Raw genomic sequence first — 13760 nt, forward strand, 5'->3', positions numbered from 1 at the left:
TTCGTCAAAATGGCATTTGTGCTTAAAAAAACAGTTAATAAGCATTTGTGCTTAAAAAAAAAGAGGAGTTGGCAGCATAGGCAGTAGGGCTTCTCTCGTGAGCGGGAAGTCACCTAGACGTCATAATCTAGTGGCACAAGGGCCGTCCAGCCTAGAATGTCGGGACCTCAACCAGTGGCAACTCAATTGAGACCGGATGTAACATCATGATAGCATCTATGCACGAGACCCGGGGGAGAGATATGGGCCGTCCAGCCTAGAATGTAGGGACCTCAACCAGTGGCAACTCAATTGAGACCGGATGTAACATCATGATAGCATCCATGCACGAGACCCGGGGGAGAGATATGGGCCGTCCAGCCTAGAATGTAGGGACCTCAACCAGTGGCAACTCAATTGAGACCGGATGTAACATCATGATAGCATCCATGCACGAGACCCGGGGGAGAGATATGGGCCGTCCAGCCTAGAATGTAGGGACCTCAACCAGTGGCAACTCAATTGAGACCGGATGTAACATCATGATAGCATCCATGCACGAGACCCGGGGGAGAGATATCTCCTATACCCTCGATCCCCCAACAACGGCCAAACACTGCCAACTCCTGCCCCCCACGGCTAGGGTGACAAGCTTGTGCCACCGAGCTCGGCGGGAGCAACTCGTTCGTCTCCTCTTTTATATGGGTTTAAACCGCTGTAGATTTTCCGTATGGTACAAATTAAAACTTCGTTTCTGTCTATACGAATTGCGTCTCCGATATGGCTTAAAGGCAGGCCCGGCCCGCAGCGCTGCCTCGAACGCCATGGCGACGAACAGCATGGCCACACCGCTATCAGCCAGCCGCGCATGCACACAACAAGCCGTCCTGTCGTTGTTGCAGCAACTGCTCGCCACCGCCGCCGCTGCCACCATCTTCACCGGCGACCGCGACGGCGGCGGCGGCGGCTGCGGCAGCCCGGCGGCCGCTGTTCTGAACGACGGTCGTCATGTACGTCTCACTGATGTCAATCACCAGCCGGATGTTCTATGTGTCCAGATTGATAAATAAACATAATTAGCTTAATTAGTGAGCTACTCATCGTTAAATATACTCATCAACAGTAAATTCCATGCATTTTGCAGCTAAGACCATGTTTAGATCCTCCAAAATTTTGTAGCACTTTTTTGCCATTTTGGATCTAAACACTAGTAGCAAAAGTTGGCAATTTGGCATTTGGCATTTGCTAGTCTATAGTAGCAAATTATGCCAAAAAAATACTTTGGGACCACTCCCTCTCTCTTTCTCTCTCACTTTAGTGCTAGAATGGCAAAACTTTAACATCCATCTAAACACCAACGAGTACTTTTGCAATGCCAAAACTTTTGCCACCAAAACTTTTGCCATTTGCCATTTGCCATTCCAAATGGATCTAAACAGGCCCTAAGAAGAGAGAGATTTTTTTTGAGAAAGACGACGGCAGGAGCTCTGCCGAAATTTAATTAAGAAGGAAAACAGAGTACAAACAGATCCTTGATTAAAAAAATAGAGACACAACTTAAGGAGGCTTAAACGCCCAGCTACACAAGTCTAAGAAGAGAAAGATTAACCGACCAGGACAGAATCGGCAGGAGTTGTCTGGATAGATCGACGAGATGTACAATCCTTTGATGATTGATTACGGTTTTGTATAAGACGCCATTATTATGTACTCTGCTCATGCATCTTCACCTGCTCTACAATTCTAAGTTGTTCACTAGAATTGGCAAGTCTAGAGAAGCCGAGTAGCTGACTAATACCCAGCCACCAAACTGCTAACAGCAGAATAATTAAGACAAGAGACTCTCTAGTGAAGAATTAGTGAGGTTTAGCGTGGTGTGAAATTAACAAGAGACCCGGGAGCTGCCTCGATCCGCAGCTGCGTCAGAATATTATTCAGGTAGCTGAAAATTAGCACCATTGATGTTTTGGTTGAGCACAAAATAAGGGGCAGAGATAGAGATCACTATGATCATTACTGCTTCCTCTGATTCCCTTAGCCTAAAGTGTTTGATTAGGAATTTCTATGCCACCATTTTTCTTGGTCTTGTGTACCCCATAAACTATATTGCTGATATTAAAAATAGACACCATCCCAATCGTGTCACGCTTTCGTCAACACGGTGCAGTAAGAGTCCTCCTCCTACCCTCAATGGCGGGCCATGGCGTTGGTTGTGGGGGATGTGAGTGTGACACGCTCCTCTCGTAGCGCAAGGTGGCGAAGATCGCCGACCAGCTCACGTGTGCGTCGGATCTGCTCTCCCTTTGTGGGGCGAGGATGATTCCTTGTCGCACTGCCACTAGTTGTGACCTCCGTCTTCGCGCCGAGGCCTGTACCTCTTCCCCACCATCACCTGTGTTGGGCCTCCTCGGCAGCCTTCATGAGTGGCCGCCGCCAGGCAGTCCCCTCCACATCCGTGACGACCTCAGCACACCCGTTGGCCACCTCCACCTCTCTCCAAGCCATCTCTGGTCTGTCCACAAGCGTCGGCTCCCCCACTGCCATGGGCACCTCCCAGCAAGCGCCAGCCTCAGGTGCAGCAGGTCTTAGCGGCAATGACGAAGATGACGAGCTGCTAGGGCTTGGCTTTGGGCTGGGGCCGGTGAGGTGGCGAGCGATGGGTAGATATCGACAGCGACCGAGATGAGTCAAGGAAGAGAAGACCAAGAGAGGAAGAAGCATAACTGCCATGTGTGTGTCACGTAGGACCAAAACCACTCTAGAGCAAGTCAAGGGTGCAATTTGTTCGGTATGCAAAGTTGAGGGTGAAGGTTGTTTGATTTTGTGGTTTATGGGAGTAATTCGTACTCATACAATAGTACATAGGGGTAATTCAGACTTTTTCCTATAGCATTGGATAGTGCTCTTTAAGGCTTTTTCCGTCCAAGCCACATATCCTCTTTTAAATGAATTTGAGTTCCATTTTTCAACAGAAAAGAACCTGGACACAAAACTCATGTTTGACCATCAAACCTAACAAAAAGTGAGAATCGCTTGATTTCTTTTCAACTAAAGATATAGTTTTCTTCCATCAATTTTGTTTCATAGAATATTTTGCCACACCCCTTCCTCATTTATTAACCTGAATAACTATTTGCGGAGCAAACATTTAGTTTGCTCATTCAAGTTTAGAATACCCAATCATTATAATCAGGTTTTTTAAAAAAAATCCCCAAAGGATCGTAAAACGGTTAACATAAATATTGGTAAGCTCCTCAACATTGAATTAACAAGAGTTGGATTACTACCTGCAGATAATAATTTGCTCTTCCAACAACTTAGCTTTTTTTTTTCTAAAACCTGTCCTCTACTTCTTTCCAATCTTTATTTAGGTCGATCCTCTAAGACATAGGTTTTAATGCTTTAAACCCATTTGGCACATTTAGAGTTTGGATCGATTGTATTGATCAAATCCGTGGATGATCTCGTGAGTGGAAAGGGTGCGAAAATAAGAATGTACCATGAATTTAAAAAGAAAAGAGGAGTTGGACAGGATAGGACCGTCGCTTCTCTCATGATCGATTGTAGTGATCAAATCCGTGGATGATCTCGTGAGTGGAAAGGGTGTGAAAATAAGAATGTACCATGTTTTTTTTAAAAAAAATGAGGAGTTGGATAGGATAGGGTTGTGGCTTCTCCCGTGAGTAGAAAGGGAGTGAGTGTGAAAATAAGAATGTACCATGTTTTTTTAAAAAAAATGAGGAGTTGGACAGGATAGGGTTGTGGCTTCTCTCGTGAGTAGAAAGGGAGTGACCTAGACGTTTTTGTTAGGCGGCGCAAGGGCCGACCCGAACACAACGCTAGAGTAGTCACAAACTAGTTGCAACCTAACCTCAATTGGGTAGGGGCTTGGATGAACATCCACAATCCTCCTGGGCCAAAGTCGGCTATAGAACGAGCATCCGGCACGAGACCCGGGGGAGAAATATCTCCTATATACCTCGATCCCCCAACAACGGCCAAACCCTGCCAACTCCCGCCCCCCTGCAGCTGGGATTACAAGCTCGCACCGCCGAGCTCGGCGGGCATCTCGATCACGTCATCTTATATACTGGTCTAAACCGATGTAGATTTCCCATGTGGTACAAATTAAACATTGTTCTTATGCGTTACTCGTGTAATAATATGGGCTGTGGCTGAATTAAACACAGGCCGGCCCGCAGTCCCAGTAATTATCGTATCTGGTCTCATCCAGGGGCGGAGGTACCTTGGTTCCTGGGTATTCCCGGGAATACCCAACATTTTTTATCAAAAAACAAGTATACTTCTAATATATACACATGTACATATATTAGTGCACCTAGATTCTCAAATCTTCGATCCAAACACGGCCCAACCGTCCTCTTGTAATGCCTCCTTTCAACCCGACCCACTCCGTCATGACCCATCAGACGTCAATTGACCTACTTAGCCACCACTCTTCCAGACGGTGCCCTCTAGCTCTCCCTCCGTGACCCATCCCTCCCTGGCTCGGCTCCCTCGCGCCGCTCCCCATTTGCAAACCCTAGGCGGCGGCGCGGCGAGGCTAGGCGGCAACCGGCGGCGGGAGCTGGACCATGCTACCGTGGAGGGGGAGGCCATTGCCGCGGCGGCCGGCGCCTGACACTCCGCCAAGCTCAGGCGGTCAGGCTGGTTGGGTGGCCGGCGGCCACGAGGGGCAGAGATGGCCAGCGGCTCAGCGCTTAGACGGGAATACCCAACTTTGGAATCCTGGCTCCGCCACTGGTCTCATCGTAATTTTCCAGAATCAATGCGTCCTTGTGTGGTTTGGATACGTACCACACAAAGCTAATGAGCCAATTTTTGCATAAACGCGTTTACAATCTTGGAATCCAGCTACAACCAACCATGGCCGGCCTCGCCTCTCCGAAACGGCAGAGCAAGGCTGCACCTGACGAACACGACGGTGACGCCGTGACGGCGGCGTACACAGCCACGACGGTGCCGACGAACGCCATGAGCCGGTAGTCGTCGTCGGCGGCACAGAGCGCGAACGTCGCCGCGGCGAACAGCGCGACGGCCGTCAGCATGCATGTACTGGTGATCAGCCTCGACGCGCAGCCGCCGCCCACGGCGAGCAGCATGAGGAGCACGGCCAGCGACGTCGCGAAGGTGTACGCATGCACGTGTTGATCAATGATAAGATACGATCCGAATCCTACGATACTATCAGGGAAAAACCTATTTTTCCGATACTACTAATTACCTCGCCCCTTGTGCTGTTTGGAACTTTAATTTGGATGGAGAGGCTGATCTGAACCCTTTTTTTTTTCTTTTTTTGAGAACTGAGGCCGATCTGAATTGGTCAGTCGTTTCATGGTGGGATGGTTTCAGGATTTGAGCGGACTGGCCGGAGACTCTGGTAAGCAGCCAATGGTTTGATCCTTCCAAGTAATTAAAACGTTAGTGAAATTTTCGTTTCGAATTGCGTTGATGGGGAAACCTACCAAAGCCGCTTGTTTTCTCAAAACACGGATTTGACTCTAGTTCCAGGGTATCTCTGATTTGGGGTTGGATCTCAAGTTCTCAACAATATGTGAGAAAAAAATTGTGCAATTTGGGATTAAAAGAAATACAAATAAAGAGAGTTATTCATTGATCAGTGAGTATTTATTCACCGACAAGTGGGCCAGTTGTAGTCAGATGGATAAGATTGGCTATTCTATTCCGGTGCTATTCTGGAGTCCTAACTGAAGTGAGATTTACTATTCAGTCTAAGACTATATTGATGTTGTGTTGATGCTATATATGCTGATCCAAACGGCTGATCTGGAAGATTTCCTGTATTCAGCAATGCTATGTTTAGCACATGAATTCATTTTCGTTTTCGTTTTTTTATGAACTTGGATTTTTCTATACATTTTTTTTCTCATTCCCATGTTTTGAATTCTAGAGCTGGAAACTTCATCAAAGTGAAGACTGGAAAGAGCAGAGTAGACTTTTAGAGAGGGTAGACTAGAGGAATCCGTAGACTTTAACAACTTGGTAATTCCATGAACCAACTTGAAATGGTCAGCATATGTGCATCTTCTTGCATTGTAATAAACTAAACACATTTTGAGCTGGCGAGACCAAAGGATCCATACGGGAGATTACCCTAGCTCATCGCTAATATAACTTTTAATGACAAGTTTGGAAAACCTAATATCATGCTGATCGGTTGGCAATCATTTATTGATTCTGGATCAATCTTCTTCGCCAAAAGAATGATAGTGGCACTGTTCTTTTTTTTTCTTTTATCCCCCCCCCCCCTAATATATTGAGCCAAATGATCTTACACAGGGCAGGCTTCACCTACACAAGCACAGGTGCCCTGGAGGATATGAGAATAGAATACACGGGGAATACAATAAGGAGAAAACTGATAAAGAGAAAAACCTCACAGAAGATAATAATTGACGAGCAACACCTGCAAAATTACCCAACCGAACACCAAAACAGATAGTGGCACTGTTAACACTCAGAGATGATGTATGTTTGTCAAGAAGATTTTCTGCAAAGAACCAATGATTTCCTCCTTGATCATTGTGGAGATTATGGGTATCCCATATCTACACGGCGACGGTATTTGGATTGGGTACCGGATACTTAATGTAGATAGAATATCTTATCTGTATCTCGGGTTTGTTTCTTAACTTGTATATCAAGGAAACACCCTGAGACTTAGTCGGTTACGACTGTATTTTACCTATATCTTCATATTCCGTTAGGAATATAGATTATCTTTTGTAATCCGGACTCCTTCCCATTTATAAGGGGGGTCCGGGCGCCTCTAGGGGTAGATGCTGATTTTTCCCGAATCATACAATCAATAATACACTCGGCGGATTCATCCCCGGACAGGAGTAGGGTATTACTTCTTTTATAAGAAGGCCTGAACCTGTATAAATCTTTTGTCTCCAAACCCATACACTTTCCGAGCTTGATAGCCACCCCCTTTTATTATTGCCGAAATCTAGTTTCGACAGTTGGCGCGCCAGGTAGGGGTAGCGTCAAGCTTTTCGCCGATTAGTGCAATGGGTTCCGTCACCGGCATCGACGACCTCGTCTTCCCACCCGGGCAGACGTTTCGGTTCGGCAGCCTCGACTTCGTCACCAACAACTTCGGCAAGATTTCTCTCCTTGACTCGGAATCAGACCAGTCGGGAGAGAATCGACTTCCAGTCCCGTTTGGATTCCCAAACGCGGCTGAAAGTTACTTCAAGACCATCTCGATCGAGTCGGCTTCAAACCACTCGGCCGAGATCGCATTTTCTCCAACGACGCCAGATCAAGATGATGGGGCTTACCCACCGATCCTGATGAAGCTCCCCGACGATCTAGCGGCCGTCTTCACCACGACAGCGTCTTCATCCCGTAGGCCTAGGCGGAAGTCGGCTTCAACACCGATTTCGCCTAGCTTCAGGGAAGTCGGCGTCATCCTCCAACCACTCGGCACGGTTTCGACGGATCAGCTGGATGACTACAACAGCTCTCCCACCGTCGACTCACGTCCTACTGACATCGTGGAGTACGACGAATTTAGTTCTCGCTACAACGACTTCGACGACTTCAACGACTTCGACGGAAGCCTAGATGACAATTACACCCCTCTCTACTTTGGCGTTTTCATGGCCAATAATGAGACGGAGGAGCAACGCCAAGCCCGGGAGACTGAAGAACGTCGCCGACTGGAGGAGGAGCATCAAGTACAAGAACAAGAACGGCTACGGCGTGAGCAGCAGGACCGTGAACGGATCGCCAAGAAGGCTGAAGATCGACGTCAGCGAGCTTTGGAAGCAGGGCGCCGAGCGCGTGATCTCATCGGCCAACAAGATGTCGAAGGGACACCGGTTTTCCGCACCCCTCAACAGAATGCGGTTGCCGCGATCACCCTTCTCGACACCCTCCTCAACCAAAACGAGCTCAATCGTTCCGACCACGTCGTCAACATCTTGAACCAGACGAAGACCATGATCGCAGCATCGGTCCCAGTTAACTCTGAAAGCGTCCACACGCCGACCGGCAGCCGAGTTCCCCACTTCCGATCTCATGACTACCGTCATCCAAGCCTCAGCATCACTGGAGCAGGATCCAATCGCAGGAGCAGGGGCCACGACGAGCGGTCTGTTCACTCGCCTCCCGAACTTCATAGGGAGCGCCGAGTGGAACGGCCTCGCTCACCACCTCGTCGCCGCCCCATCGATCTTCGCGACACAATCATACAGCGCCGAGCAGCTCGAGGCTACCATCACTCGCCGGATCGCCGCGACGACGACCTTGATGGAGTTGCGGCCTTCACCGACGATCTGCGTCGAGTGGATTGGCCAGCCGGCTTCAAACCGACTGGAATAGAGAAGTATGACGGCACCACTAACCCCGAATCGTGGCTTACCGTCTACGGTCTCGCAATCCGCGCAGCAGGAGGAGACAACAAGGCCATGGCGAATTATCTACCAGTGGCTTTAGCGGATTCCGCCCGATCTTGGCTCCATGGATTGCCCCGTGGTACAATTGGATCTTGGGCCGAACTACGCGACCACTTCATCGCCAACTTCCAAGGCACCTTCGAGCGTCCCGGCACACAATATGATCTTTACAACGTCATTCAGAAGCCCGGAGAATCTCTTCGAGATTACATCCGGCGATTTTCTGAACAACGTAACAAGATCTCCGACATCACCGACGACGTCATCATCGCCGCATTCACCAAAGGGATTCGCCACGAAGAATTGGTCGGCAAGTTCGGGCGCAAGCCTCCCAGGACAGTCAAGCTCATGTTTGAAAAAGCCAACGAGTACGCCAAAGCTGAAGACGCCGTCACCGCATCAAAGCAGTCGGGTCCCAGTTGGAAGCCGAAAAATACGCCGGCTACGGGAGGAGGTGGAAGTAACAATCATAAGGACCGCAAGCGTAAGCCTGAGGAACTTGTTGCAACCGCCGCTCACTCTTCTCGACAGCGTTCGCGCGTCAACACCTTCGACAAGATCATGAACTCCCAATGCCCGCATCATCCAAACTCCAATCACGTGGCCAAAGAGTGCTTCATCTACAAGCAGTTCGCGGAGCAGTACACCAAGTCTACTCGGAAGAACTCCGACGAGGAACAAAGCACGTCAAGGAAGAAGGACGACGGCGACACCCCGGCTGGATTTCAAGACCACCGCAAGGAGCTCAACCATATTTTCGGCGGCCCCATGGCTTATGAGTCTAAAAGGAAGCAAAAGCTGACCGAACGGGAGATCAATGCTGTCCAGCCCGACACGCCCCAATATCTTCGATGGTCAGAGATCGCAATCAGGTTTGACCGCTCGGATCACCCTGACCGAGTGGTCCACCCGGGGCGGTACCCCCTGGTACTAGACCCAGTGGTTCGTAATGTCAAGCTTCGCAGAACCCTCATTGATGGTGGCAGTGCACTCAATATCCTCTTCGCCAAGACCCTGGATGATATGCAGATCCCTCGCTCCGAGTTGAAACCAAGCAATGCGCCTTTTCATGGAGTAATTCCAGGATTATCTGCAACTCCACTCGGCCAGATCACTCTCCCGGTCACTTTTGGCACTCGGGAAAACTTCCGCACAGAGAATATCAGCTTTGAAGTTGCCGATTTTGAGACAGCATACCATGCCATACTCGGACGCCCGGCGTTAGCCAAGTTCATGGCCGTCCCGCACTACACATACATGATGATGAAGATGCCTGGTCCCCGAGGAGTCCTAACCCTACGGAGTGACATCAAGCAAGCTGTCACATGCGACAAGGAGAGTTGCGACATGGCCCAAACCCGCGAGATGGCATCTGCCCGAGAGGAAATCCGACTGGCTGCAACCACGGTGAGCGAAGGAGAAGTGCCCGCCGCCAAGATTTCAAAAAGGGGGGAAACCGAAGCCGAGACTAAAAAGATTCCCTTAGATCCTTCTGATCTTACCAAAACTGCTGTAATAGGCGCCGAGTTAGATTGTAAATAGGAAAGCGCGCTCATCACCTTTCTTCAAAATAATAAAGATATCTTTGCGTGGAAACCTTCGGATATGCCCGGTATTCCCAGAGAGGTGATTGAGCACTCCTTACATGTCAAAGAAGACGCCAAGCCTATTAAACAACGACTCCGCCGATTTGCACAAGACAGGAAGGACGCGATCAAGGAGGAGTTAACCAAGCTGTTAGCAGCAGGCTTCATCAAAGAAGTCCTTCATCCCGACTGGCTGGCAAACCCAGTCCTGGTTAGGAAAAAGACAGGGCAATGGCGCATGTGTGTCGATTACACCGACCTCAACAAATCTTGCCCAAAAGATCCTTTCGGGTTGCCTCGCATTGACCAGGTAGTTGACTCAACCGCCAGCTGCGAGCTTCTCAGTTTTCTGGATTGCTACTCGGGGTATCATCAGATCCGACTGAAGGAATCCGACTGCTTGAAGACTTCATTCATCACGCCTTTTGGGGCATACTGCTACGTCACCATGCCGTTTGGACTAAAGAACGCAGGAGCAACCTATCAACGCATGATCCAGAGATGCTTCTCAACACAGATCGGCCGCAACGTTGAAGCCTATGTGGATGACGTAGTCGTCAAGACCAAGCAAAAGGATGATCTAATTTCGGATCTAGAAGAAACCTTCGCGAGCATCCGCGCTTTCAGGATGAAATTAAACCCTGAAAAGTGCACCTTCGGAGTACCGTCAGGGAAGCTGCTTGGTTTTATGGTGTCTCATAGGGGCATCCAAGCCAACCCGGAGAAAGTTACTGCTATCCTCAACATGAAACCGCCAAGCACCCAGAAAGATGTTCAGAAGCTGACTGGATGCATGGCGGCGCTCAGCCGATTCGTTTCAAGACTTGGCGAGCGGGGGATGCCCTTCTTCAAGCTACTGAAGAAAACAGATAATTTCCAATGGGGACCCGAAGCACAGAGGGCCTTCGAAGATTTCAAACAACTCCTCACCAAGCCACCGGTCTTAGCTTCACCACACCCGCAGGAGCCGTTGTTGCTGTACGTATCAGCCACCTCCCAGGTCGTGAGCACAGTCCTGGTTGTCGAGCGTGAGGAAGAAGGCCATGTCCAGAAAGTTCAGCGACCAATCTACTTCGTCAGCGAGGTCCTGGCCGACTCCAAAACGAGGTACCCTCAGGTTCAGAAGCTGTTATATGGTATTCTAATTACTACCAGGAAGCTATCTCATTACTTTCAAGGTCACTCGGTAACGGTGGTCACATCATTTCCACTCGGCGATGTATTGCACAACCGCGAAGCAAATGGGCGGATTGCTAAGTGGGCTTTGGAGTTGATGTCTTTGGACATATCATTCAAGCCCCGCACTTCAATCAAGTCTCAAGCGTTAGCTGATTTCGTCGCCGAGTGGACCGAGTGCCAAGAGGATACCCCCGTGGAGAAAATAGAGCATTGGACCATGCATTTTGACGGATCCAAACGACTTTCGGGCACTGGAGCAGGAGTGGTTTTGATCTCCCCAACTGGAGAAAGATTAAGCTATGTACTTTGGATACATTTTTCGGCGTCCCACAATGTCGCCGAGTATGAGGCCCTCCTCCATGGGCTACGGATTGCAATTTCCCTAGGGATAAAGCGTCTAATTGTTCGAGGTGATTCACAGCTGGTTGTTAACCAAGTTATGAAAGAGTGGTCCTGCATTGACGACAACATGATGGCATATCGACAAGAGGTACGCAAACTGGAGGATAAGTTCGATGGACTTGAGCTCAGCCATGTTCTTCGACACAACAATGAAGCTGCCGATAGACTTGCGAACTTTGGATCCAAGCGCGAGGCAGCGCCATCTGATGTTTTTCGTCGAACACCTTTATTCCCCGACAGTACCTCACAAAGATGCTACTCAAGTTGCGGACACTCATGACATAGCTATGGTTGAAGCCGACTGGCGAGAGCCCCTCATATGATTTTTGACTTCTCAAGAACTCCCTCAAGACAAAGATGAGGCCGAGCGGATTTCAAGGCGGAGCAAACTTTATGTTATGCATGAATCCGAGCTATACAAGAGAAGCCCTTCAGGAATTCTGCAACGCTGCGTATCTTTAGAGGAAGGGAGACAATTGCTGAAAGACATACATTCTGGGATATGCGGAAACCATGCTGCAGCGCGCACCATTGTTGGCAAAGCTTACCGGCAGGGTTTTTTCTGGCCTACTGCAGTGTCCGACGCCGACAAAATTGTGCGCACATGTGAAGGTTGCCAATTTTTTGCCAGACAAATTCATCTACCAGCTCAAGAGTTGCAGACTATCCCGCTGTCTTGGCCGTTTGCGGTTTGGGGGCTCGACATGGTTGGCCCGTTTAAAAAGGCAGTCGGCGGTTACACGCACCTCTTCGTGGCCATTGACAAATTTTCCAAGTGGATCGAAGCTAAGCCTGTTGTCACGATTACAGCAGATAATGCTCGCGATTTCTTCATCAACATTGTCCACAGATTCGGAGTACCCAATCGGATCATCACCGATAATGGCACACAATTCACCGGCGGAGTTTTCAAAGACTTTTGTGAAGACTTTGGAATCAAGATTTGCTATGCCTCAGTAGCACACCCAATGAGCAATGGACAGGTGGAGCGAGCTAATGGCATGATACTTCAAGGGATTAAAGCGCGTGTCTTTGACCGGCTAAAACCCTATGCCGGCAAATGGGTGCAACAACTGCCATCGGTACTCTGGTCCTTACGAACTACTCCCAGTCGGGCCACCGGCCAGTCACCTTTTTTCCTTGTCTACGGGGCAGAGGCAATGTTGCCGAGTGAAGTCGAGTTCGAATCTTTGCGCTTCCGTAATTTCCGTGAAGAACGCTATGAAGAAGACCGAGTGGACGACTTGCACCGACTGGAAGAGGTCCGCGAAGCAGCTTTGATTCAGTCAGCTCGGTACTTACAAGGGTTGCGACGTTATCATAATCGCAATGTTCGATCTCGTGCCTTTCTAGTCGGCGACCTGGTTTTACGGAAAATTCAAACCACACGAGATCGGCACAAGTTATCTCCTCTATGGGAAGGGCCATTTATTATCTCTGAAGTTACCCGGCCAGGTTCATATCGACTCAAGCGCGAAGACGGCACTCTCGTCGACAACTCTTGGAACATTGAACATCTTCGTCGTTTCTACGTTTAACTTTATCATTGTATTTCCCTATTTTGACTGTCAAACATCAAGTTTTCTCCTTGAAGTTGTCAGTCGGGGGCTATCATCATAATAATGGAGTGTGATTTTTATCAATTCAGTTTGCTTACTTGGTTTATCATTGCCTTGTTTGGTTTTTCTACTTAGTTTGCGAGGACTGAAAGTTTTTAATAGCTTCTTTGGGTTTTAGGCTCAATAAAGCTTAGCAAAAACTTTTAAGAAATCAAAAACTTCGCAAGAATCATCAAGCACAGCATAAATACACCAGTATTGTACAAATTGAGCCTCCATGTATCACATTCAAACTCAGTCAGAATCAGTCCTTTCATCATCAGAGTCTTCATTACTCGGTTGGAGGTCGTTGTTGCGAAATTGCTCTACAACATCACTCGCAATTTTGTCAGCCGCATTTTGCGCACTGCTGATAAGATCAAGGGCAGCTTCTTCACTTGTCCCGTCTGCAAATCCATCAATGGTGTCGACTTCAATTCTCGGGTACAAGGATTTTGTCATCGCCAAGGCCATGCCAGCTCCCATACTTCCAGCTTTCTTGATATTCTTGAAATATACTTCCGGAGCAACACTCAGCTTGTCAAATATTTCGGTTGCGTCGAGTGTAC

The 13760-nt window shown here is 48.7% G+C and overlaps 1 pseudogene; it reads right to left on the reverse strand.

The window, feature by feature from the left end:
- LOC136356530 (uncharacterized) overlaps window positions 1-11057 on the reverse strand; it is a 55467-nt pseudogene extending 44410 nt beyond the window's left edge.
- Between the last annotated feature and the right edge of the window lie 2703 nt (window positions 11058-13760).

Source organism: Oryza sativa, chromosome 5, assembly GCF_034140825.1.
Source record: "Oryza sativa Japonica Group chromosome 5, ASM3414082v1".
NCBI lineage: Eukaryota > Viridiplantae > Streptophyta > Magnoliopsida > Poales > Poaceae > Oryza > Oryza sativa.